Source organism: Typopeltis vanoorti, chromosome 5 (assembly GCF_054136105.1).
Source record: "Typopeltis vanoorti isolate ZY-2024b chromosome 5, IOZ_Tvanoo_1.0, whole genome shotgun sequence".
In the NCBI taxonomy this organism is placed as follows: Eukaryota; Metazoa; Arthropoda; class Arachnida; order Uropygi; family Thelyphonidae; genus Typopeltis; species Typopeltis vanoorti.
The window spans coordinates 11406313-11433739 of NC_143553.1; positions in this window are offsets into that span (position 1 = coordinate 11406313).

The window sequence follows — 27427 nt, forward strand, 5'->3', positions numbered from 1 at the left end:
CAAATTTGCCACCTTTTTTCCTCAAATGCTAAGTTTGAAGTAATGCAGAGCTTATGAATTTTACCTAAAGAAGTTGCCACAAGGTGCTTAGAACTTATTAAATAAAATCTCAGATTGAGAGATAGATGTAGAAAGTTTTTTAACTTGGATATATAATGTATTCAAGGTACCAAGTAATTTTATATGAACTTGGTTTTTAATCCTATTTCCCAAGTAACCAAACAGACATGTAAGTCAAGTTTGTGCCTGCACGTAGTACACGTCGAAGGCAATTCGTGGTAGTGCATCCTGAGATTTTATGTAATAAGGTCAAAGCACCTTGTTTCGATAAAATTCATAAGCTCTGCATTACTTTAACCTTACCATTTTCAGGTCTGGCTCCCACTGACGAGACCTCAATAACCATTGCCTTTAATGCATAGCATCATACATCTCCACAAGGGGATGTGCTTTACATTAGGGGAAAAATATTACGGAAACTGATCAGATCTTAATCCACCTTTACCACGAGTTGCCTAAGACTTGCACTATGCAGGCGCAAACTTCACTTACTTGTCTGTTTGCTTACTTGGGAAATAGGGTTAAAAACCAAGTTTATATAAAATTACTTGGTATCTTGAATACATAATATACCTAAGTTAAAAAACATTCTACATATATATATATATGTATATATATATATATATATATATTCAGCCGTCTCGCTCAGTGAAACTGTTATGCAATCAGGCCTTGTATGTCGAAATGGAGAGAAAAAATTGTAGAATCTAGATAAATCATCTTCAACACTGTACATTTAAATAATAATTTAAGCTACTAGTGGCTTGATAGGGAATTGCGATGTTGTACAAGATTGCAATGACAGCGGTGATCAAAGGGAGAGTGAAAGCAATTATACAGAGACAGAGAGAATGGGTTAAATGATATAAAAAATGAGGAATTATTTGTAAGGAATGAGATCGAGCGGTTACGCGGAGTGATACGCAGTGCGCATCGGCAGTTGGAGCACCTGCAAAACTCTTTCCAGAATGCCTGGGCTAACGGAAATAAGAAAGTGTTTGAAAGGAAAAATAAACGTAAGAGTGGGAGAGTTTCAGAAATGAAGGAAAGAGTGTTGTATGGTGACTCGTTATTAAGAGGTGAGATAGACAGGAGAAAGTCAAGGGAAAAATACAGGAATGGATTGATGAAAATGAGATACTGTACGGGGAACAGCATGGCTTTGTGAAGGGTAGATCATGCCTCAGTAACTGGCTCAAGTTTTATAACACAGTGACCGCTGAACTGGATAAGGGTAACGTGATACTGTGATACTGCTGAACCTAGCTAAGGCCTTTGACAGGATACCACATGGAATTCTACTCCGTAAACTGCAACATATGGGAATGAACATAGGGTTGGTACGATGAATAGGTGAGTGGTTGTTGGAGAGATATCAGAGAGTGGTTTATTCAGGAGTAGAGTCCAAAAGACGGCCTGTGCCAGAGATCGACTAACTCGGGAACCGGTCGAAGATAGGCTTAGAAAAAGTTCCTCCAGTCAGCGACTAGACTAGAACCTAGGTCTAACTTCAAGCAGCCAAGTGCCACTTCCACACTGAGCTACACAGGCGTTCTAAATGTAAGAAGAAGAAGAAGAAGAAAAAAAAAAAAACGCTTACCGTGCAGTAAGAAGAAAAAAGGAAAAAAAAAAAAAAAACGCTTACCGTGCAGTAAGAAGAAAAAAAGAACTTCAAATTGAGGGAATAACGAAATAAAATACAGAAGACTTAAGCAACATAATGCAACTGATCGGCAGCAAAATTGGAATTCAAATCGCAACCACAGATATCACCTATATCAACCGAGGCCCACAAAAAAATAAATAGAGACTGCCACCAATCATCGCTCGTTTCACCAACAGAAATCTGAGAGACTCCATTCTTACAGCAAGCAAGAAAACAAGGCCGACAACAGCGATCCTAACTGATACGAAACTCCCGACACCAATCTATATAACGGAACACTGGACTCCATACTACAAAAATCTTCTTTACCAAGAAAGGAAGACAAAAACAGAGAAAAACTACAAGTTCCTGTGGACAAAGAATTCCCAGATATTTTTGAGAAAGAGTGAAAACACTCGAGTATACATAATTACAAGTGAATCCGATTTACACAGCCTACCAATATAAGACGCTAACTCTTTACATCCTTAAGAATAAGATTAGAACTCATTTAAAAACTATATAATGGCGGTCTCAAACATAGGCGAACATATCCAGTCAGACAACATAAACTTCAAGCTCTTTGACTCTTTGAAGAAATGGTCAGACAACATTTCCACCAACACCAACTTCACTATCATACACACACACATAAGAAATATAAAAAAACACTGGCTAACATTGATAACACAGCTCAATTATACCATGATAAACATAGATGCGCTAATACTGACCGTTGCAATAAATGACACAGAAATTTATGCATACAACATAAATAATTATCAAACCTACAACTTATGTAGACCAAACAAAAGAGGAGGTGGCATTGTGGCATTTATCAAAGAAAAATACAATGTGACAGAAAAACAAACTCACTTCGAACATGCGGAAACACTAATTTTAGAACTCACAAATAGCCACAATAGTATCAAATACACAACAAACACAATATACAGACCCCCAGATAATAATCCACTCAGTTTTCTTCACGAGTAAGAAACATGGCTAAGCGACATCGAACCGCGTACAACACACAGACTCATCCTAATAGGAGACATTAACATAAATAATCTAGACCACGCTTCTTCAACCACTAACACATATCTTGATATACTAAGTCAGTACAACATAAACCCTACCATTAACACACCAACAAGAGAAGAAATACTCAATAACTCACTAACACAATCATGCATTGATCATATCAACATACGGGCTCCCATCCATACATATACATCATCAGTAATTAACATAAAAATTGCCGATCACTACTTTGTCTCAACTTCGTTATATTACGTTTCCTACCCCCCCTCCCCTCCCACCACAACAAAAGTCGACAAAATTCGATCATACTAAAGAGCATTGTCGATAACCAAGTAAAAAATACAGACTGGAATTTCCTACTTAAAATAAACGATCCTGTAACATTATACGAGAATTTTCAACTAAACTTCACAGAAATATACAAAAAAGCAACAAAACCTACACTGGCGGGGCGACGGACAGACAGCAATCCATGGATAAACGATGACATACTAAATACTTTACTGAAAAAGAAAATCTATGGAAAAAACTTAAAAAGTCACCCAGTAACACACATTTACAAACCTTATACAAAAACACAAGAAATAAACTAACAACAAAAATTCGTAGGGCAAAAAGACGATACTACTTCCAAAAATTCATGGAATATAATAACAACATTAAGCAAACATGGACAACACTCAACGAATTAATAACCCGAAAAAAGAAAACTTCAGCACAAGATTTTATTGCAAAAAGCTTCGGTCAGGAGACACAAACCAAGAGGAACTTGCAGACTCATTCAACCATTCTTTCACAAACAACATCACACAACTCAAAAAAGACAAACTACTAACGATTAACAAAAAACTACCGACACAAAGTCAACAACAAACGATGTATTTTCAACCCATAACAAAACAAGAACTGAAAGAAGCAATCCTACAACTAAAACCAAAGACCACGCCAGGAATAGACAAAATAAAACTCACAGACCTTATAACACATTTTGAACAAATAAATCCAATACTTTTGAAACTCGTGAACATAATATTCGACACAGGCATTATTCCAAAACAACTAAAAACTGCAGTAATTACGCCAATATACAAACACGGCAAAAGAAAGGATACTCAGAACTACAGACCAATAGCTACACTGCCAGTCATCTCAAAAATTCTAGAAAAAATAACACACACCAGACTACAAAACTATTTACAGAAGTACAACATCATCTCACAAAACTAATACGGATTTCAGAAAACAAAAAGCACCATTACTTTATTAGAAGACATCGCCAACACAATAAACAAAGCTCTCGACAACAAAAAGTACGCCGTCCTCATACTGCTGGACCTAACCAAAGCATTTGACACACTTGAACATGACATACTACTCACCAAACTATACTCAATAGTTATAAGAGGAACACTGCATACATGGTTCAAGAACTACCTCTCAAACAGAACACAAGTAACAAAAATAGGTACATGTCACAGTCGGAGTATACAAGTAAAACACGGTGTACCTCAAGGTGCCACATTATCACCCACTCTATTCAACATATACATTAACGATGTTCATAACATACCCATAAGATGTCAAATATTTCAGTACGCAGACGACACTGCACTACTAGCAATCCACACAGACATTAACACAGCTCTCTGCAAAGCACAAGACCAAAACGAAATCACAACATACTTCCATCAAAATGCAATTCTAATCAACTGCACCAAAACACAGATGTTGATAATACACAATCCAAGAATCATATGCCCCGCATCACTATCGATACACTGTCACACATACCGCTGCATTAACAACAAAAATATCTGCCAATGTTCTGAAATCAAACCTGTATCACACGCAAAATACTTCGGTCTCTATATAGATTCCCACCTTAAATGGACAAAACATATAGAATACCTACACACTAAACTCCGGATCATCCAGCAACACTCTGCCAAGTTAAAGACATTATTCCACCCAACATAAAAAACTCCTGTATCACGGTATCTGCGAATCTCTACTCAGATACGGAATAACAGTCTATGCAAATACATGAAACAGCCACCTAACAAAATTAGGAACACTACACAGGAAAATCGTCTCAACAGTGATCTGGACACCTTACATGGAACAACCAATATCCAACAAGCACCTGGCGATACACAGAATTCTGAGCATTAAAAATCTGAAACACTGCATAACATTAATAAGGAATTACTTCAACATCACCTATCGAAAAAACAGAGACACATATCGTATAACACGACCTACAACAACTCTCTACATCCTCACACCCTTCAACAGCTCATACGGTTCTTTTGTGAGATCACATTGGATATCCACGCAATTCAACAACCTACCAAGAAAGTTAAAACACGTAGATAACTACAGAACATTAAAAAACGAACTCTGGAAAATATACCAACAAAGTTAAGAAACCATTAACACTAATATACACATCGCAAATCACTAGCATCCAAATGCCTACATCCCATACATAAACAGTAGCAACAACACAAATAGTGAAGGCTAAATCCCACTCTTTTCATAAAAGCCAACCCAAGCTTCAAAGTAGGTGGGATTAAGTTGCCTCACTCATCTACAAGTAATCCTTATAAGCAGATGCAGAAATTTGTATGTATAATCACTCTTTCTCAAACTTTAATGAAATAAAATAAAATAAAATAAAATAAAATAAAATAAAAAATAAAAAAATATACAAAAAATTCTGTATAATCTTCCTTGATAATATTAGAAGAACATGTTTTGTACATGCATAACATAAAAGCAAAAAAGTATTATTAAAATTTTTAATTGAAATCCAATGTAGGAATTGCTGCACTTATTGATGAACAGTGTAAAATTATAAGGTGCAATGTCACACAAGATGTTTATTGTATGTATAAATATTTTAGCAATCAATAAATAAAAATACATATTAGAAACTGAATCCACAGAAAATCTCGGAGACGTAGTTTTAAAGTTAGGCCATGCAATTGACATCCCCGTACAGCATAATGATAATCAGACCATAAATCGGTTTCCCAGGAAGAACAAAAAACAAGGCTCGCCACGACCCGCACCAGTCATAGTTCTTTTGACAAACAAGGCTACAAAAGACAATCTCATAAAAGCCAGTAGACCGAAAAAAACATTAGTCAAGGATTTAAATGCATCGCAAGACAATACACCAATCTTTCTATCTGAGTATTTAGCACCTTTCAATCAGAATCTTTTGAACCAAGCAAGAAAAGAAGAAAAAAAAAGAAAAAAAAGTATCAATTTTTATGGATCAAAGACGACAAAATATTCTTGAGAAAGTCACAGACTTCAAAGTCTATACAAATAAAAAGCTCGGAAGATAGAGATAGGTTGCCAGAGTGAAACAAAAGACTCTAACTTAATTCAATAAGAAGATCTCAACACAACAAAAATGAATGTGAACCATCAGATAGATGTAATTACACCAGAATACATCAGTAATTGTATTATCGAATCCCTTGATGCATGGAAACAACACACAGTACAAGCGAGAGGTCTTTCAATCTTGCATACTAACATCAGAAGCACCCGAAAACATTGGTTATTGTTATAGGTTTATCTGAGGAATTACACTGATATTATTGATATATTGATTCTAACAGAACTATCCATAACTAATGACGAAGCGACTGCTTTCCAAATTCCAGGCTTCCAACAACATAGATTATGTCGCCAAAAAAAAAAGAGGGGGTGGAATATTAACATTTATCAAACAAAAATTAATAGCAAAAGAAACGGCATATCAGTTTGAGCATGCTGAAACCCTTTGCATCGAAATCACTAATACCACCAATAGACAGCATCCCATAATACCAAATGGTATTTACAGGCCACCAAACCTAAACATGATAAAATTCTTGCACGAACTCACTTGCTGGCTTTCACGACAAGAAATATGCTCAACCGAATACTTAATGATAATTGGCGAAATAAACATAAATGTTGCAAATGAAAACCGGAACAACACTGTACAATACCTAGACACGCTATCCATGTATAATCTAATATCAACAATAACATCATGTACTAAAAGAAATATTCGGAAATATATCACTGCCTCCTGTCTAGATCATATAAACGTCCGAGCACCACCAAACAGTTACACTGCATCAGTCATAAAGTGCAAAGTAGCAGACCATTACTTCACCGCTCTAAACCTGCACACCAAGACAATATCCATGCAATGTCTCATAGAACAAAAGCGACAGAAAACAATAATAGACGAAGAAATATCAACCACGAAATAAGAAAAACAGACTGGCATCAGATGCAGATATCTTATACAACAACATTAAACTCACACTGGAGGAAATATAAAATAAAGCTACAAAGAAAGTCAGAATTCGGTCCAAAACAACACAAAATCCTTGGATAAAACAAAACTTAATCCTAGAAATACACAGAAAGGACGCTTTATGGAAAGAATTAAAGCGATATCCAAATAACACTGCTTTAAAAACTCAATATAAGATAACAAGGAATCGCCTTATAACACAAATCAGAAATGCAAAAAGAAGCTACTACAGAGACAAACTAACCTCTGCACAAAACAACATGAAACAAACCTGGCATCTGATCAATGAGATGCTAGATTGTGTTCCCAACACCACCACCTCCGAAACCATAAACCGCATCTTCATGAAAGACGCAAAACCTATCCAACAAATAGCAAATGACTTATCCAATACTTTGCAGACCATCCAAGAACTGCACAGAAATATTCCCCAAATCACAAAACAAGACCCTCCACTTAGACCATAATCAAAACAGACATTATGGTTCCCAACCATAAAAGAAGCAGAACTTCTCTCTACAATACATCAAATCAAACCAAACAAAGGCCCAGGAATTGATGGTATACGACCTAAAGATATAAAGCAACATGCAACTAGTTTAAGTCCTATCCTACTAAAATTAATAAATAAAATATTTAAAACAGGACAGATACCAAGTATGCAAAAAACAGCCATAATCACACCCATATACAAACATGGAAAAAGAAATTTAATCAGCAAATACAGACTCATAGCAACATTACCAATTATAAATCAAATTATGGAGCGGATCGTACTGAAGTAACTCGCAGCATATACAGAGACCTTTCATATTATCCCCAAAACACAATATGGTTTTCAGAAAAATAAGGGAACAACATCTCTCTTGGAAGACTTTACAGACGTAATTAATACCGCCTTAGACAAAAACAAAATAGCCATGGTAGTCTTTATTGATCTAACTAAAGCCTTTGATACACTTACACATCAAACCTTGTTAGAAAAGCTGAGGCATGTTGGTTGACGCATGTTCACAGATGGTTTACAAACTACCTTCAAAATAGAAAGCATATCACTCGTATCGGGTCAAACCGAAGTAGAGAGCTACCAGTAACCTGTGGAGTACCAGAGGGAGTAGTACTCTCCACAACTCTATTCAACATTTACACGCACGATATTAATCAGCTACCATTCAAAGGTAAGATATTCCAATACGCAGACGATACAGCAATAATATCCATCCATAATAACGCAAGCATAACCCAAAGAAATATGCAACATGACATAAATCTGATCATAGACTGGCTCACGAAAAACTCCATACACCTAAACTCAGAAAAGACAAAGTAAATGATATTTAGAAATCCACTGACTCGACCAGTTGATAACAAATATATAACCATCCAACATCTACTTTCCAACATAATAAACACACAGAACAGCAAAACCACTACTGTCACTCAGGTTGAAGCAATACGATACCTTGGAATTTACTTCGATGCAGATATGAACTGGAATAGCCACATAAACCATCTACACAACAAACTCCGAACAGTAACTGGCAAACTGTACAGGTTAAACGCACATGCCTAAAAACACTAATATACAAGGCACTATGCCAAAATATACTAAGATACGCTATAACAACGTATACTTTCAGTGCACCCTGCAAATTAAATAGATTAATGTGTCGCTACAGTACAAAATGCTAAAACTGATCTTTGGGAAGAAAGAGAAAATAACGACCTTATATACATTGCAATGTCAGAACACAAAATACTGACAGCAAAACATTTATGTCGCTATGCAGCTTTGCTAAAACATTATTTCGATGCCAACTACAGGACAGTCAGAAATACATACCGTATAACAAGACCTCAGACAACTAATTATATCATATATAAATACAATAATCACTACGGAAAATCCACGCGAAACTTCTACATCCCAGACCTTTTAAACAAATTACCTTTTGAATACAGAAACCTTACAAACTACAATAGCCTGAAAAGAGCTCTAAGGAGATACTATGAACAAGAAACACGCACCCAAATTACTATACAAACTTAACGAAACACAATATATTCGTTCAGGCTTCCAGTTCAGAGACGCATCGATACATTCCAAGTGTGTGTGTGTGTGTGTGTGTGTGTGTGTGTGTGTGTGTGTGTGTGTGTGTGTGTGTGTGTGAGCACGAATTTCTCAATCATAGTTTTCGTAGCTTCCCAACACAGCAAAAAAAAAACAATAAATAATAACCAACTGGTGTCATCCTCAGATAAACTTACATATAAGCTTCGAGGATGAAAGCAGCGAAATTAGTTCTCATCCAAGATGTAGCATATGTAACCAAATGCATATAATGTACGTATCATACGTAAACCAATGTATGTAATGTATGTATTATATTTAAACAAATGTATGTAATGTAAATATCATATGTAATCAAATGTATGTAATGTAAATATCATATGTAATCAAATGTATGTAATGTAAATATCATATGTAATCAAATGTATGTAATGTATGTAATAACTGTAACAAACGTATGCAATATAGAGTGATTTATATCCATTAATATTGTATATATAGAGTGTTAAATTGCAAAGAAACATCTGCAATAATCATCATTATGAATATTATAATAATATACGTTGTAAACAGTTATTGTTGTTATTATTATTATTTTAAAAAAAACTTTATGTACGAGAAAGTATTTGTAATGCATAATTGTGTTCATATAATGTATGTAATTTATCTGAGAAATAATAAAATGCTAAATATATATATATATTATTATTATTATTATTATTATTATTATAATGTAGTACCAACATTATTTCAGATATTAAATACATTGTGTTAGGGTTAGGGACCACGAGATGGCGGCATTTGTTGAGCCTTCTCTCTTGACTGTGTGCCGTTTGATTAGTGAGAGCCTTGGGCCAGCTCTCTCTGATTGGCTGGCAGATTGAACTGCCTACTCAGTCTCCAAAAGTTAGATAGGACTAAACGGCCTCGCCTACTCCCTATATGGGTATAAAAGGCGTTAGCTGATTATTATTATTATTATTATTACTATACGTGCACAAGATTGAGATATTCACCTACACGAAAGGATTAATTTGGTGTTAAGGAGGCATTCTAATTAGGCATGTTGGACTGTTCCTTCTCAGCATCAGAACAGACAGTTATCTGAAACATCTGGGTAGAATTTCTGTAATATCTAAGAATTTGTGTATAACGAATATAACTAGGTTGCCACCAATTCGTGAGAATGATCATATGCTCTTGAACTGGGAGGTGGCTAAATGTGTGGAATTTTCAGTTAACACAGGGTATAATGAGGAATTACAGGGCTGGTAATATAACAGTCTTATGAGATTTTGCCATGGCATGTGAAAATGCAAGGGCTGGATATTGATAGTTCATGAGAAGGGGTAAGGAGTGTAAAGGAGAAATCAGGTCGGAGTTAAATAGATGAATATCATCATTAAGCTGCAGTTGCAATATCAAGAAACAATTTGGATGGGATTTAAGGAGAGGTGACCAGCAGGTGCATAAAAAGTACAACACACCGGCCTGAAGGGTAACTAGTATGACAAGAAAGGCAAAAGAAGTGTGTGAAGGGAAGTTAGCAATGCAGGCAGAAGATAATCCGAAACAGTTCCTTCTATATTCTGCAAGAAAAATAAATAATGGATATGGCAGAATGATTTTAACGAATGCTGATGGTCGGGAACTAACCTAACTGAATCAGTCGAAGTAGTAAAGTTACAAAGTGAACATTTTGCAAGCGTATATCATCCAAATAGTAATATTTCGGGAAGGAGAGAGAGAGAGAGCCCTTCACCATATAGTTTATTCTCAGTCTCAGCTCACTCTGGGTTATCTCCGGAGGATGGAAGGGGGAAAATAGTTCCATTGCGTAAACGCGGTTCAAGACTGATGTAACCAATTACCTATCGATCAGCATATCAGGAATTGTCCGAGTTTTGGAGAAATTGGTGAAGAGCAACATACAGGAATAGCTAGATGGAAATAGGATACTGTATGGGGACAGCATAATTTTGCAAAGGTTAAGTCATGCCTCAGTAACTTCCTCACGTTTTATAATTCAGTGACAGCTGAGTTGGATAAAGGTAATGAGTTTACAGTGATACTGCTGGACTTTGCAAAGGCATCTGACATGATTCCACATAAAATTCTAATCAGTAAACTGCAGCACATGAGGATGGATATAGGGTTGGTGAGATGAATAGAGAAGTGGGTTGATTAGAGTAGTTTATTCAGATATCAGACAGTAGTTTATTTAGGAAAAACTCGAAAAGAAGACCTGTTACTAGTGGCGTGCTGCAGGGTTCTGTTCTAGGACCACTACTGTTTAATTTAGACATTAACCATATAGGAAATTATTTGAGAGGAACTGTTCAGTTATTTGCTGATGATGCAATGTTGGGTAGAGGAATAGTAACACAGATGATATCAAAATTCTGCAGGATGATTTGGAAAGATTGGCAGACTGGGCAAAGGAAAATGAATTTCAGTTGAATGTGGAAATGTGTAAGGTTACGCGTTTTGGGGTGAAAAGATTACCACCTGTATGCCATATTGGTGGAACTTGGGAGTGATAGTGAATACGGAGTAAAAGCTTAGGGGGCATATAAAAAAATGCAGTTAAAGCAGATCATCAGGTTACTTTTTTACTGAAGAGAACTTTGACAAACATAGATAAAAAGGTTATTGTTCATCTATATCGAGCCTTGATAAGACCCCCATCTTGACTACTGTGCGCAAATCTGAGTGACATGGTATATTGTCGATTAGGAGGAGGTGTAGATCTAGAGGCGAGTAACCAAGATGGTATCATGTCTATGGAATGAACCTTTCGAGAACAGGTTGAAGATTTGTGGGTTACAAAAACTGGTTGACAGGCAGAAAAGGGGTGATATGATTCAGACATTCAAATTACTGAGAGGTTTTTACAAGATTAATTCAGAGGAATATTTTTAGAACAGGCATGTTGGTGGGAGAACTAGGATCTATCCATGGAAACTGAGTAAGTGTGTACTTAGCAAGGGTGTTAGAACTAGGTTTATTGTATGAAGAGTGGTGAACGAGTGGAATAGGTTGCCAGAATCTGTTCTGACTGCCATGACTGTGAATGAGTTCAAAGCAAAGTATGATAATTCTAAGCAATTATTGGATAGTTCTGGACATGGTATTTCTGGTCTACCTCGATTAGTCTAAGGACTGCTTGGAGTAGCTAATAATAATAATAATAATAATAATAATAATAATAATAATAATAATAATAAAAATATAGTTGGAGTGGGTAGTGCCTTGTGCAACTTTCTCCAATGAATATCGGCGTGGGTGGCTCTTGTGTGATATGATAGTACCTAGTGAAATAGTGTTTGGTATGTTAATGCGGGATTTTCGAATGAAGGGTTTTCGTTGGACTGTTCTATCAGAATGCTATAGATTTTGGTTATATTGCATGGTGTAAGACCCTCCCGCGCATTGTTGGTTTTTATCAAAAAGATAAAAACCAACGTTTCTGCATCAGGAGGAGTGAGCTACTCTTCCGTTATGCCATCAGGCACAGCAGCTTGGAAAGCAGATTTCGCAGTGTGTATGAGCCCGTTCTGATTGCCGTATTTCAAGTTTGTGAGTGATTTTGGAAATCGCCAAAATCAAGGGTAATCACAGGGGAAAAATACGTTCCATGAAGATTTCAGGAAAGGATGCTGTCTTTACTGTGTGCTGGAGGTTTAACTTGTTCCATCATCGATGGTCATCTTTGTAGAAATTTGTTAGACTCACTAGCAACTTCGCTATTTTTCATTCTTAAAGTTGTGGAGAAACAAAGACAACTAGTTGTCGAACTGAAAATATATTCGGTCAGACCATCGTCAGGACCTTTTATGAAAACTGGCCAATCAAAAAGGAAATAATAGATGAAATGCAAAAAAAAAAAAGAAAAGAATGGAAAGATATCTGCTAAACACTAGCCTCTGAGTGCCATAGTACAAAACTATGGTAATTTGTTTGGTTTCTGCGTTCCCTCTTCTGGAAGCAGAAGTTCCTATTGCTGCTGTTACAACTGATATCTTGAGAATATAGTATTCTCAGTTATCATGGTGTAACATGAAAAATAAATAACATAAATAAAAACCCCTGCATAAAAAGGATAATTTAATTAATAAAATATTCTTGCATCCAGTATAAATTAAGTAAAATGTAAAGGTCTATTGTTTAGTTAAGATAACAAAAGAAAGGTATGTATTAAGATGTATTATGACTAAGCAAGGAATTTGTATTAAATAAGTAGCTAACTAAGAATTAATATGGTAATGCGATTAAGAATGAAAGAGTTAAGTGCATAAGTATAAAAGAATGAGTCATGAAATGCGCTATGTAAGAGGCTACAGATTAAGCATTAAGTAGAATTCTGAGAAAAGGTTTGAAAAGGGGCTAAGGCTAACTTAGAGGCTAACAAGGGAAATAACGGAATATCGCTTAGGGCCTATACCCGGATAGAAACTTCGTTACGAGTTGCCGATCAAAATGACGTATGGCGGCAAAATACTATCCAATTGGTAGATAGACAGACAGAAAACAAGTAGGAGGCGGGAGAAAGAAGTAAGAAAGGGCGCCGCAAGGGTAACAGCTATAAAAAAGGGTCGTTAACCCCCCCCCCCTCGAGGCTTTTTTTTTTTTTTTTTTTTTTTTTTGGAAGAGTAGGCTCCTTTGGGTTTTGGGGGAGACGTTTAGATATTCAAGGAGGCTTGAGGCCTTTTTGCCTGTTGCCAGAGGAGAAGAAACGTTTGGATAGTCGCGGTGGTTTTAGTTTGGTTTTCTAGTGGATTTCACGGTGTTCCTGAGTGGAGAGATATGGCTTATATCCTCATGCCACATCAAGGAATCGAAGGTGAGCGGGAGAGCTATTCCCGTATTCCTATGTAGAAAGCGAAATATACCATATAGTCATAGGAAACTGTGACGATATCGATGTCCTCGTTTCAGATAGTACAGCCGACGGCGCAGATGTTCATAAAGCCCTGAATTGCAAGACGTTATGCAAGCAAATTCGTTCAGTAGAAGGTAAAGGCCCGTATGGGAAGCTAAAGAAAGGTATTGTGAATTTTGTCTTATGTTAACTAGAAGTTATTTGTGATAGGTACCATTGTCATAATACGGAACTGTTAAAGTGATTAGGGAGATATTATAATAGGACTATAGAATTTGATAAAGTGTTAAAAGTAAGCTAGCTAGTGTTGATAATTTGTGAATAATTAATTATCCTAAGAATCTTGAGTGCCTACTATATTGTAAAAGAAATGTTAATGACATAGTTGTGTGTTAATGAAGTAAATGGTTTTATTAATATTGAGTTTGATTAGTGTATATTGAGTAACCAAGTAGACTGAGGAATTTGAATGCTTAGTGTGATGTGTAGAGAATCGGAAATGTCATAGGTATGTGCTAGAGTAGTTAATAATTTTGTTAGTGTACTTGAAGTTGAATAATCTATTTATGTGTGGTGATCTAATCTTTCCATGTTAAGTGAATTCATGTTTTGTATGAAATTTTGTGGCGGCATGATCGTAGTAACTTTTGTCGAATCATAGCCCAACTACTTGTATTAAGCTAATTTTAGTGTGTAAGTAATTTAGTTGAGTAATTTGATATGTACCATGTTTAGAGAAATAATAAACCTTTTGTTTAATGAAAAAGAAAGTTGTCTGATATTGCTAATCCAATGCACCGCTTAGAAACATTCGAGCCTAACCACGCGGGGAATTAATGTTAAGAAACGGGAAATTTAAGGAATTAATGCTGAGTAACAAGAAATAGTGTCACGACTGCAATAGTTATTATTATTATTATTATTTTAACGGTGTCTCCATGGAGTCAAAAGACTCATCGCGGGAGACCCGACATTGACACACTAACCATTATTTACACAATACCTGTCATACCTCTCCTTAAATTCATTCACAGTTGAAGCATTCACAACCAGTTCTGGCAAAGCATTCCACCCATTCACAACCCTCCAAGTAAAAAATCTAAAAAATCTAGTCCTAACACCCTTGTTAACCACACTCTTACACAATCTCCAGGGATGACCCCTCGTTCTCTCACATCCTGCATTGGTCTTAAGAATATCATCAGTATCAATCCTGTAAAATCCCTTTAACAATTTAAATACCTCTATCATATCTCCTCTCCTACGTCTATCAGCTAGTTTTTGGAGCCCACAGATCATCAATCTATCCTCATAGGGAACATCCCACAGACCTGCAACAATCTTTGTAACCCTCCTCTGAATCCTTTCTACCACTTCCGCATCACCAAGAAATCCTGGCGACCAGATCTGTGCACAATAGTCCAAATGCGGCCTTATTAATGCCTTATAGAGTGGAATAATAACTTCCCTATCCCTGCTTGTTAGTGTGTTCCTCAACAACCATGTAATTTGATGTGATGTTTTGGCAATCTTAGCAATATGCCCTTTAAACTTAAGTTCTCTGTCCACAATAACTCCCAAGTCTCTTATCTCATCAACTTCCTGCAGTTCAGTTCCGTTAATATAGTAAACAGCATGCGATTTCATCCTCCCGAAGTGCATCACCTTACACTTAGCCACGTTGAACTGACAGCCATTTACCTCAGTCCATAGCGTCAGCCTATTTAAGTCATCCTGTAAAATATCCACATCATTTGAATTGATTATCGCTCTTCCCAATTTTGCATCATCAGCAAACAAGTGGATATTTCCATTCAAGGTATTTCCAATATCATTGATGTACAAATTAAACAATAGAGGACCAAGAACTGAGCCCTGAGGTACACCACTAGTCACTTGCCTTTTCCTGGACTCAGCTCCTCCGTAAACCACTCTTTGATATCTGTCCGCCAGCCATCCTTTAATCCAAATCACCATCTTCGGATCCAAACCCATTTTCTCTAATTTATGTAACAGAGTTCCATGTGGAATCCTGTCAAAAGCCTTTGCAAAGTCAAGCAGTATCACTGAGTAAGGATTTCCTTTATCCAACTCCACTGTTACTTTATTATAGAACGTAAGCAAATTACTTAGGCAAGACCTACCTTTCACAAAACCATGTTGCCCCTTATAAAGTATCATATTGCTGTCCACCCAGTCCTGAATTCTAATTTTAACTAATTTCTCCAAAATCTTAACCACCACTCCAGATATATTGATTGGTCTATAATTTGCAACATCAGTCTTAGAGCCTCCCTTGTGCAATGGAACTATTTTCCCCTCTTTCCACTCTATTGGCACTTTACCAGAACTGAGGCTTAAATTAAACATCCTGGTTAGAGGAGTTGCTAATTCTCTTGCACATTCTCGTAACACATGGGCCGATATGCCATCTAACCCAATGGCAGTGTTAGCATTAAGGTTCTTTAATATATTAAGCACCTCAATTTCATCTATCTCTATACTCTCATCTGTCAATGGCACATCTGACACTGCACTATCACTACGAAGATGGTACACTTTTGCGAAATGATCACTAAGCAACTCAACTATTTGATTAGCTTCAGTAATTTCCTTACCATCAATACTTTTTAAAGTAATCTTTCCATGGATATTCTTCCTTTTACTAGCCACATAGCGAAAGAACTCTTTAGGGTTTCTTTTGGATTCATCAGCTAGTTTCCTCTCATAATTAGCTTTGGCTTTCCTTACCATACAGGTTACTCTCTTTGCCTGTACCTTATATTGCTCATTGGAACGCTCATCACCTTTTTCTTTATATGTCTTCCACAACCTTTTCTTTATCTGCAACTCTTGTTTAATAGTATTAGTCATCCATTTTACTCCTACTTGATTTCTACTTCTGACTCTGGGAATACAGTCTGATACAGCTTTCTTCAAATACTCCTTGAGAATCTCCCACGCACCATCAACATCTCTCCCCTTGAATTTCTCATGCCATAATACAGCTGAAAGCTGACTTCTCAGCTTGCCATAATCACCAGCCTTGTAATTCCACATATACCCATTCTTATTAGAATATTCAGTACGTCTTTCAATCTCCCAGGTCAAGACCACATGATCGCTTTCCCCAAGTGGAGACATTGTAACTAAATTACTTATTGATATGTTCTCCGATGTTATGACCAGATCTAACACTCTAGAATCTCTTGTCCCTTCCATCACATGCTGTCTCAGGTAATTATCTCTTAACAAATGTATAAACTCCATTTCCGTTGTTCCTTGTGACCATTCCTTCCCCCAATCTATGTCCCCAAAGTTAAAATCCCCCATAATAATTACTTGACCTTTACTCATCGTGCTAATTTGCCAATACATGCTATGTACATTCTCCCTTATTCCCCTTGGATTATAGCAACAACCAATTACATATTTCGCCTTGTTAATCTCTATCTCACACCAAACAGCCTCTAATGAACTGCCCTCTACATACCTGTCACAGTGAGGTACTTCTATCTTTTTTGGCTTTAATGTTTCATCTATCATTAATAAAACCCCTCCCCCCATTCTGTCATCTCTGTCCTGCCTGAAAATAGTGTACCCCTTACATTCAATCCCAATAACTATATCATTTTTGGTTAACCAAGTTTCGCTAATTCCTATAATTTTTGGCCATGTTGTACTCAGTAATGACAAAAATTCTTCACACTTATTCCTAATACTTCGAGCATTGGTATACATAAACTGCAATACACCCTTCCTCCCATAATATCCCTGTGTGCGAATTACCCCACTCTGTCTACTGTTAACATTCTGCGAACAATTAATCCCAGTTTCACAACGATTAATGACCTTAGTACTATTTACAGCTAACTCTATCACCTGCCTCCCTAGCAAATCCCATTTCCCTGTTTATGACCCTTTACTCTGTCCTTTATCAATAAATGTTCTAAATGCCAAGCTCCTAATCCATTTAAGTGCAAACCATCTCTCTTAAAATACTCCTTCCTTTTATCAAACTCATCCCAGACATTCATAAAATGAATATTCAGTTTCATTTCTTTGCAAAACCTTTTACACAATCTGGACACCATTCCATTTACTATAATTGCTCTTCTGTTCATTTCATCACAATCAAATCGTGGTAGCACACTCATGATCTTTCCACTCTCACTCTTTGCATTCATTGCAATCATTAAATTCTTCAAATCCCGTCTTACAGAAAATCTTTCGCTACGAAGATCATTCGTCCCTATAACTGCAATAATCTCACTCACTCTATCTTTCTGCAATTTCACAGCCCTAGTTATATCCTTAATCTTTGACCCTGGGTAACACGCTTTAATTACTCTACCATCCTTCACACCCTTAATTATAGAATTCCCATACAGCACAACATCTTTTTTGCTTCTTCTTAACTTGACATCGTTTACTCCCACTGATGCTTGTTTTTGTTCCTGAACCTCTCTCACATTCTTTAGTATATCACTCAGCAATATGTGTGTATCTATTTCTGCACTATTTATTCCATGCACATATTCACTTCTGTCATTCTCATACTTTGTCATTCTTAATCCCCCCATACTTCCTATTCCATAAAAAATATTAGAACATATTGGAATTCTAAAAGATAGATTATACAATTTGGTCAGATCAAAATTATAAAATATATTACAGTCATTTAAAAATGTCCGTTCATTTGTTTCAGGAGAACTTGCACAACACAGTCTACTCCACATGCTTCTATCCGATACATTGGGATATGGCTGTATAAAACATGTATGTTCCCTATGTGACTGATGGTAGCTAACTGCGAAGTCTTGATGATCACTTAAACTTGGGATATTAGTCAAACCAGATGTATCATCATATATTACATTAAAAGTTCTGCGATCATACGAGTCACTTAATACAGGCAAAACATTTGATATATTAGATGTGGAATGGACTGCACAGTCTTTCGTTTCTACTTTGACATCAGATTCAAGAGGGGATACTATAGAAACACAAGATGTTAAGTAATCTGGATTGACATCACCAGCAACCACAGAAGAAATAGTTGACTCAGATGACATACCCAAGTTTGTGACTGGCAGGTGAGAATCAACCGTAGCATCAGAAACCGACAACACACTGCCATGCACACATTCACCTGAATTGATGAAAGGACGATCATCACCGCTAAAAACCGTGATTGCAGCATCAGAAACAGACAACACACCGTTATGCACACATTCACCTGAATTGATGAAAGGACTGTTGTCATCACAACCCAAGGTTGTGACTGTTAGGTGAGAATCAACTGTAGCATCAGACACTGAACAAGACAATACACCCATATGCACACTTTCACCTGACAGTTGACCCTCAGCAACCAAGTGAACAATGATCGGTTTCCCTGCTTCGTGACGATCATAATCTAAAGCGCTCTGCTGTATGCCTTCCACAGAATCATTGTACTTATTAGCAACTTCCAAAAAATCTTTCATTTTTAGGAACTCTGCAGATTTTAACAATGATGGAAGCATATCCCATGAAATATTAATTTCACCATGGTACATATATTGGATCATCAACCTTAAGTCGTTGAACTTCATGTCATTTAATGTCACAACAGGATGACTACTTGGGTTCTCTAAAAATAAGCTGTACAGAAAAGTGCTGCTTGCAGATAGTACTATTTTGTGAGCCTTAAGGGTCATTCCTTCACACAGTAATGTTACATCCACCAAACTTTCACTAGCAAGTAATTTATTAAAAACAGATAATATATTAGGTGTGTGATTGTGCCCTTTCAAACAAATTATCTGTGATCTTGTTATCATATTGAGTTCTGAACTAAGTTTAAAATAAAATACTCATATTAACCAACATTAAACAATAATACCTAACAAAATTTACATACGTTGCTTGAAATAATTATCTCAGTATTATACACTTATAATCAATAGATTTCATTTAACATCCAGTATATATGCTCAGAGAATGGCAGTAATAGGCTTAACAACAAGAACGCGATCATTATAACATATCATTCTCAAAATGTTTCATCAAACACGTCATTATATGAATAACCAAAAATATCTAACACAAGGATTTACATACGTAGCTACAAAGAAGATTTAACTGTCACAATAACGAGATTAGGCTTAGCTGCAACGATGCCTAATCATACAATCTGATACCAAATACAAACCATTATGTCAAATGCAAAAATACTCGACACAAAATAAACACGCTTGACTTGAAAGAAGCACCTAACTGAGAAATACAAAGAAATACCAATTTATAGGCAATAGTACTATAACTTCTCATTACACTAACTCTTCATATTACATAACTATAACATATCATTCTCAAAATGTTTCATCAAACACGTCATTATATGAATAACCAAAAATATCTAACACAAGGATTTACATACGTAGCTACAAAGAAGATTTAACAGTCACAATAGCGAGATTAGGCTTAGCTGCAACGATGCCTAATCATACAATCTGATACCAAATACAAACCAATTATGCCAAATGCAAAAATACTCGACACAAAATAAACACGCTTGACTTGAAAGAAGCACCTAACTGAGAAATACACAGCCATAAAATATAAATTTTTTTAATTTAAAGATGTGCACATTAGAAACGAGCCTACACTACTGCGCCGCCACCTGTTACTTTTTTTTTTTTTTTTTTTTTTTTTTTTTTATACTTTCAGATATTTGAGTTCTTTTTCTCTGTTTATGTATAATATATCTTAAACTAAATATCCCAAAGGGCGCAGTTAAAATACAAATACTAGGGATATTACGGGGAACAATAACTCAGATATTAATAGAAACTTAAGTGATGTCTTGAAAGTAGACGTTAGGAGAATATAGACGAAGGCAGTTTGTAAGACCAAACAAATTCGTAGGATAGGGACATAACACTGCCCACTTTCTTAGTATTTGCTTGAACCGTTTCGGGAGTGTATCACAGTTGTACTCCACATAAGAAGCCGTGTTTACTAGGTAAATTCCCAAGTATTTGTTTCCCTCTGACAAACTTATGTGCATTTTGTTTGATTCCTGGGGCTGCATGGTATTGTTGGTATATAGCTTGTATATTATGAAAATCCTTCTCTTTGAGCAGGGGTCTTCAAAACATGGTCTTCAGCTCTATGCAGTGGCCGCTGGCAATTTCGAAAAAAAAAAACTACTTAACATTAAAACGCGATTAATAAAAAAATAATTTCAATGAAGACCGCGGGCCACTAAGCTATACTGCGGTATTTAGAATTGTAAGATGCTTTCCAGACTCACAAGGAATGCCGGGCATTTGATACTTTATATAAAATCCTATAAAAATAAATATTAAATAGACATGCTTCTTCAGCCTTCTATCAGCACCAAGCGGTACTTATGTATTAGTACTAACGTCGCAGGTAGATTGAAGCAGCAGTTCGTTCGAGTGCAGTGTCTCGTGCCTTCCAGATATATCTCGAAGGTTCTTGATACTTCGTTCTTTTCATATAAATACAAGAGGATCTCATCCACAGTCAGTCAGTCGTGAACAGTGTGATATTCTTGTAAAAGCGCAAGCAGGTTCGTCGTGTCAGCCATAGCCTATTGTGGTTTTATATTGCCAGACCGTTTTCATTAGTGTGAAACATATTCAGTCGATAATAACCGTTACACATCAATTTTTGGATCATGTTTTGGGTTCACCTTCCATCATTATGGAGTTTACGAGTAATCTCCATAATGATGGACTTAATTGATTTAAAAAGCGTAAATCAAGTGATTTTTGTCGGCTTTTTAATAAAAAGTGGACCTATTTGCACTTTTGTGTGCCGATCGATGATAAGCCAGTGTATTTAATTTGCACGAGTCAGTGTCAGTATCAAAAGAATACAATATAAAACGACACTATGAGACAAAGCATGCGTCCAATTTCGATCACCTTCAAGGGCAGCTTCGTGTGGACAAATTGAACTGTCTCCAAATTGATTTAAAATTTGAACTTAATTGGTTGATGGACTGAGTTCTTGACTCTTTATCCCTTCATCTGGATTTTATATTGGGTGATGAGATTATTGTGGGTAATTTACCCGCTCATTGTGAGCATTGAGGCTGTATCAGCTTTCGCTTGCGATGGATTTCGGTTTTTTATGTTTGAAACGATCTGAGATCTTGTAGTCCGCTGCCTGTCGAACTAGCTGATTTGGGTGATTACCCGTGATTGTGAAGAATTTCTCCGCAATGCCTGTCATGTAGGTCTTAATATCTGGAAGATTGGCTTCTTGATGTAACTGGATGTTTCTGACGAACAATGGGGCATTAAATGCCATTCTTAGGCATTTATTCTGTATTATCTGAAGTCTGTTGCTGTTGCTTTTAGTCGTGTGACCCCAGGTTGGAGAGGCGTAAGTTAGTTGCTGTCTGATTACCGATTTGAAAATGAGGATTTTGTTACTTATACTTAGGAAGCTGTTCCTATTCAAAAGTGGATATAGCTGTGCTATGGTCTGATTTGCCTTAGTGGCGACACTATCCATATATGACTTGAAGTTTAGACGTCTATCAAGATGAATTCCCAGATATTTGGTAGAATTGCGCCAATGGATAATTTTACCAAACATTTGTATGCTTGTTGTATTCGGTTCTGCTTTACGTCTGGTGAAAAGTACTGCAGAGCTTTTGTTGGAATTAATTGCGATACGCCACTCGGTGTACCAATCCTCCAATTCATTGACTGCTCTCTGCAGCTTGATTGTGACCAGGTGTGGACGGCGCGATCTGGCTATAATGATTGTGTCATCGGCATATAGAGCGGTGATAGCTGGGGACAGTTTGTGGAGATGTGCCATATATATGGAGAAGAGTAGGAGAGATAGCAGAGAGCATTGAGGGACTCCGATCTGATACCGTTGAGTTTTGTTTTAAATTTTCTGTTATTTAGATATGATTTGATAAGTAGAACTAGTGGTAATGGAATACCAATTTCGTTTAGTTTAAAAATTAGTCCGTGATGCCACACTATCAAATGCCTGAGTGATGTCCAGGAAAACTGCGCCAGAGTGTTCGTGCCATTCATACCCTTGGGTTATATGTTCGATAACTCTATAAATTTGTAGCGTTGTGGAGTGATATTTCCTAAAGCCGAATTGTTCATCTTGAATGACATGGTTGATAACTGCTGTCTCTTGAACCCGTGTGAGAATAGCACTTGCGGCTATTTTACCTATGCATGAATAAAGGCTGATTGGTCTGTGATTTTCAGGAAACTGTGTATTTTTTCCAGGTTTGGGAATTAGGAAAACGTCGGCAATTTTACATCGCTCTGGGAAATAATTTAGCCGGAGGATGGCATTAATGATGGCTACCAGATGCATAACCCCTTTGCGGGAAAGTAACTTGAGTACCTTGTTTGTTGTTCCATCTGGACCAGGAGCCTTTTTGTTATTTAGTTTTTTTCCTTAAAATCTCATATATTTCTGTTGGTGACACGGATTTGTTATTGGATTGGAGTGAGGCATTCTGAGTTATTTTACGCGCTTGGGTGTTTTCTAAACTATCAGCAAATGCTTCAGCTTTTTCCTCGTCGTTGTAGACAACATTAGATTCACCTTGGATTGGAGAAAATGTAAAACGGTTTGAACGGAGTGATTTCATCATTTTCCATATTGATTGATCCTCTGTGTTTAATTGGTGAATTTTGTTATTCCAGAGTTGGTTACGGTGGTCCTTTAGGGCATATCGAACCCGGTCTGTTGTTGCTCTGTTGACTACTTGTTTATCCACTGGGTCCATTGTTCTCTGATATTGTCTTCTTAATCTGTTTTTCTCTTGGATAAGACATTTTATATCCTCTGGGAGTTTATTTGATGGTGCACATTTGGTTATTTTTTTTACCTGTGTTATAGCTGTCAGTAGTTGTTTTTCCAAGAGTTTTCACTGCTTTTGCTATATCTTCGGCAGATGTTATATGCGGTATTAGACCAAGGTTTTCCTGGAAGGCTGAGGGAAGTTATTTCCAATTTATAAATGCGGTGGTGTTTTCCATTAAATCTTGTATGGTGCCTAGTTGTAATATGATGGGGTTATGATCAGAACTTAAGTCGTTGATTGCTTGTATCTGATAGCTGTGCGCTATGTTTTTTAATATAGCTATATCTAGTACATCAGGACATCCGGTTGCTGCGTAATGTGTGGGTTCAGTGGGTACTATTACTGTTTCTATTATATTTCTTGAAGTGGTGTAAGAGTTGAGTATTCTTCCGTTAATATTTGAGTTTCTGCTGTTCCAGACTGAATGTTTGGCATTAAAATCTCTGGCAATAATCACTTTAGTATCACATCTAAGTCAGATTCAAGGAGTTTTTTATTTGGGGGTTGTAGACTGCATATATCGTAATGCTGCTTGTGTTTTCCATATGTATTTCTATTCCTGTAGTTTCCATGTGTTCTGTTTGTGGTTCGGCAACTGAATTATGGTTTATGTTTCTTTTCACAAAGATGGCAGTGCCTCCACCTCTAGCAAAGCATCTGTCTGTACGGTAAGTGTTATAAGCGTTGATTCTGATTTTGTCACTTGGACGAAGATGTGTTTCATTTATGAGGATGATGTCTGCTTGGGTTTCTGCTGCAAACTCCTGCAGCTCCTGTAATTTGATAGATAAACCATTTGCGTTCCATGAAACAATTTGTAACGATTTCGGTTTTCTTTTAGACTTATCCATTAAGAATTTCCATAAAGAGTGATTGTGTGTGCCTTAAGATGATATCCTTGGCTTCCTGAGTTCGGTTGGTTTGTCGGAGTTCAGCAAACATTTCACCTAAGTGGCTTGTTATGTTCAGTAGAATAGGTTTGCTGTGACTGATTAAGTTTTGGGTCTTTTTGGAAGGTTGATCTTGTAACTTCAGCATACGATCTTCCATCCGTTGTGGAGACTATGGTTTGATGGGAGGACGTGTGTCCTTGAAGAGGTTTACTGATTTTGAGTTGTACTTTTGGTTTGGGGAAAATGCTATACAGCCCTTATAGTTTGCAGGGTGTGGTCCTCCGCAGTTTGCACACTTTGCTGGAAGTGTGCGGGGTTTATGGCATTCATTTGATGCATGTTTGCCACCACATTGCACACAACTAAATTCAGCCTTGCAGCATCGTTGTGCATGCCCAATCTTCTGGCATCTATGACACTGGGTTGTAGTTGATTTATGTTTCAATGCCTCAACTTTTATGACTAGATCACAGATGGTTTGGAGATTGTATATATGTTTTTGGTCTTTGCTTATTTCCACCACAATTAAGGGATAGGGTGTTTTATCAGCTCTCCGCTTTCGGCTGACTTTACTTGGGCTAAATCCCTTAAATTGGAGGTCTGCAGTGAGGTCTTCTATTTGAAATGTTTCAGTAATTCCCCTTAATACTACTTTCAAATTTTTCTCACTGTTGAGTGCAAAAGTGTGGTATGGCAGGTTGTTGTTTTCTAGATGTTTGGTTATTTTTCTGTAGTCTGATGACGTTTTAGGCTTTATGCATATCCCTTCGTCTGTGTTTGTGGCTTTCATGAAGGTGATATCTGACGATTTCAATGCAGATGCAACGGACGTCCAGTGCTCCTTTGCCCTTAGGATGACTGGGGATACCCTTTCTTTAAGTTCATTATCTGGTTCTATCTCCACTGTTTTGGGTGTATCTGTAGTAGAGGAGATTTTCCTTTTCTTTTTGACCGTTTGGAATTCTGTGTTGGGTTCCAAAAACTGCGGAGTATTATCTAGCGATGCAACATCCTCTATATTCGTGGAACGTCTTAATTCTGGTTCAGTCAACATACTTCCATCATTTAAATCATCCATCCTATCCTCTGTTACTGTTGTAGGGGTGAGGTATCTAACAGCTTTACTTTCCCTGGCCAGTTGTCGCTCAATAGTTTTCCTAGTCTTAGAAATTCGCTGTAAACTGCTTCGAATATGCTTTCATTTAGGGTTTTGACATGTCTGATAGGAGGTAATAACTCTGTTAGAATAAAGTTTGAGAAATGGTTCCTAGAGCCCAATGTAAATATCCCGTAGATCAAATCGATCTACCAGGATAGGTAGCAAATTTTGCACTTAAAAGTTTTCTGAAAAAAATTACTTACCGAATCTTAACCAAAACTCAAGACATTATTCGTCAAACTAAACGATATTACATTCACTAGGCTTTATAAGACTCAGCTAATCCTAATATTAACTCTTAATCCGCGATAGCTACCTGGAATCAAAATTGAAATCGTCTTATCATAATCACAACACTAACAAGCGAGCCGCCATTTTTCACGCGCCTTGATTTAAAATGCGAGTTGGGTACGTTTAAAAGGCAGAGGGAATAGAGCGTAGCATGCGTCAAAGTATCTTATGTAATAGCTGAAAAAATTGCTAAAAAATCAAACGCTTTCTTGGACAGTAAGTTAGAGAAGAGTGTCTCATCGCTGCTGGGGATATTCTGTGCCCAAATAAAAAGAAGTGTTTAAAAAACCGAGTTTGTCTAGGGTAACTTAGCACGACGTGTCGAAGGACTTGCCAATGACATTGAAGGAACTTTATAAAAACGGTCGTGCGAATATACGTCATATTCACTTGCTTTAGATGAGAGCACAGATGTGAAGGATACAGCACAACTGGCTATCTTTGTCCGTGGTATTGATCAGCAATTCAATGTGACAGAAGAACTGCTAGCGCTTCTACCTATGAAGGGAACGACGAAAGGCACTGATATTCTTGAAGCCGCAAAGAACACGCTCCAGCGTTTCGACCTCAGCTTAACCAACCTTGAGGGTATGGTACCTGATGGTGCCCCTGCTATGGTGGGAGAGAACGACGGATTTTTGCGCTGATGCAGAAAGAACCGGAACTAGAAGGAAAACATTTCGTCCATTACCACTGTTTAATTTCCGGAGAATTTCTGCGCGAAAACTATTGGATTTTAGAATGTCATGAGAGTTGTTGTGACTGTCATCAACATATTAGGGCAAGAGGATTGAATCATCGTCATTTTCAAGAGTTTTTGACCAAAGAGTGCGAAGCGGATCACGGCAATGCGGTTTATTATAGTGATGTGCGTTGGTTGAGCAGAGAGAAGGTTCTTGAAAGAGTATTTAACGTAAGTAGCGAAATACAGCAGTTCATGCAAATAAGGGGAATCCGATTGCAGAATTTAACGATCAGAAGTGGATGACAAACTTTGCCTTTGTGACCGACATCTCGTTGCATATGAACAGTGCCGTAACGAGGGCGTGGCGAAAGAGGCGCCAGCCACAGGCGCAACTAGGTTTAGGGCGCATAACGTAAAAAATTTTAAATATAAAAATAAATAAATAGGTATAAATGTCCGCTATTTTGTATTGTATTTTTGAATTTCGACAATACGCCGCTTT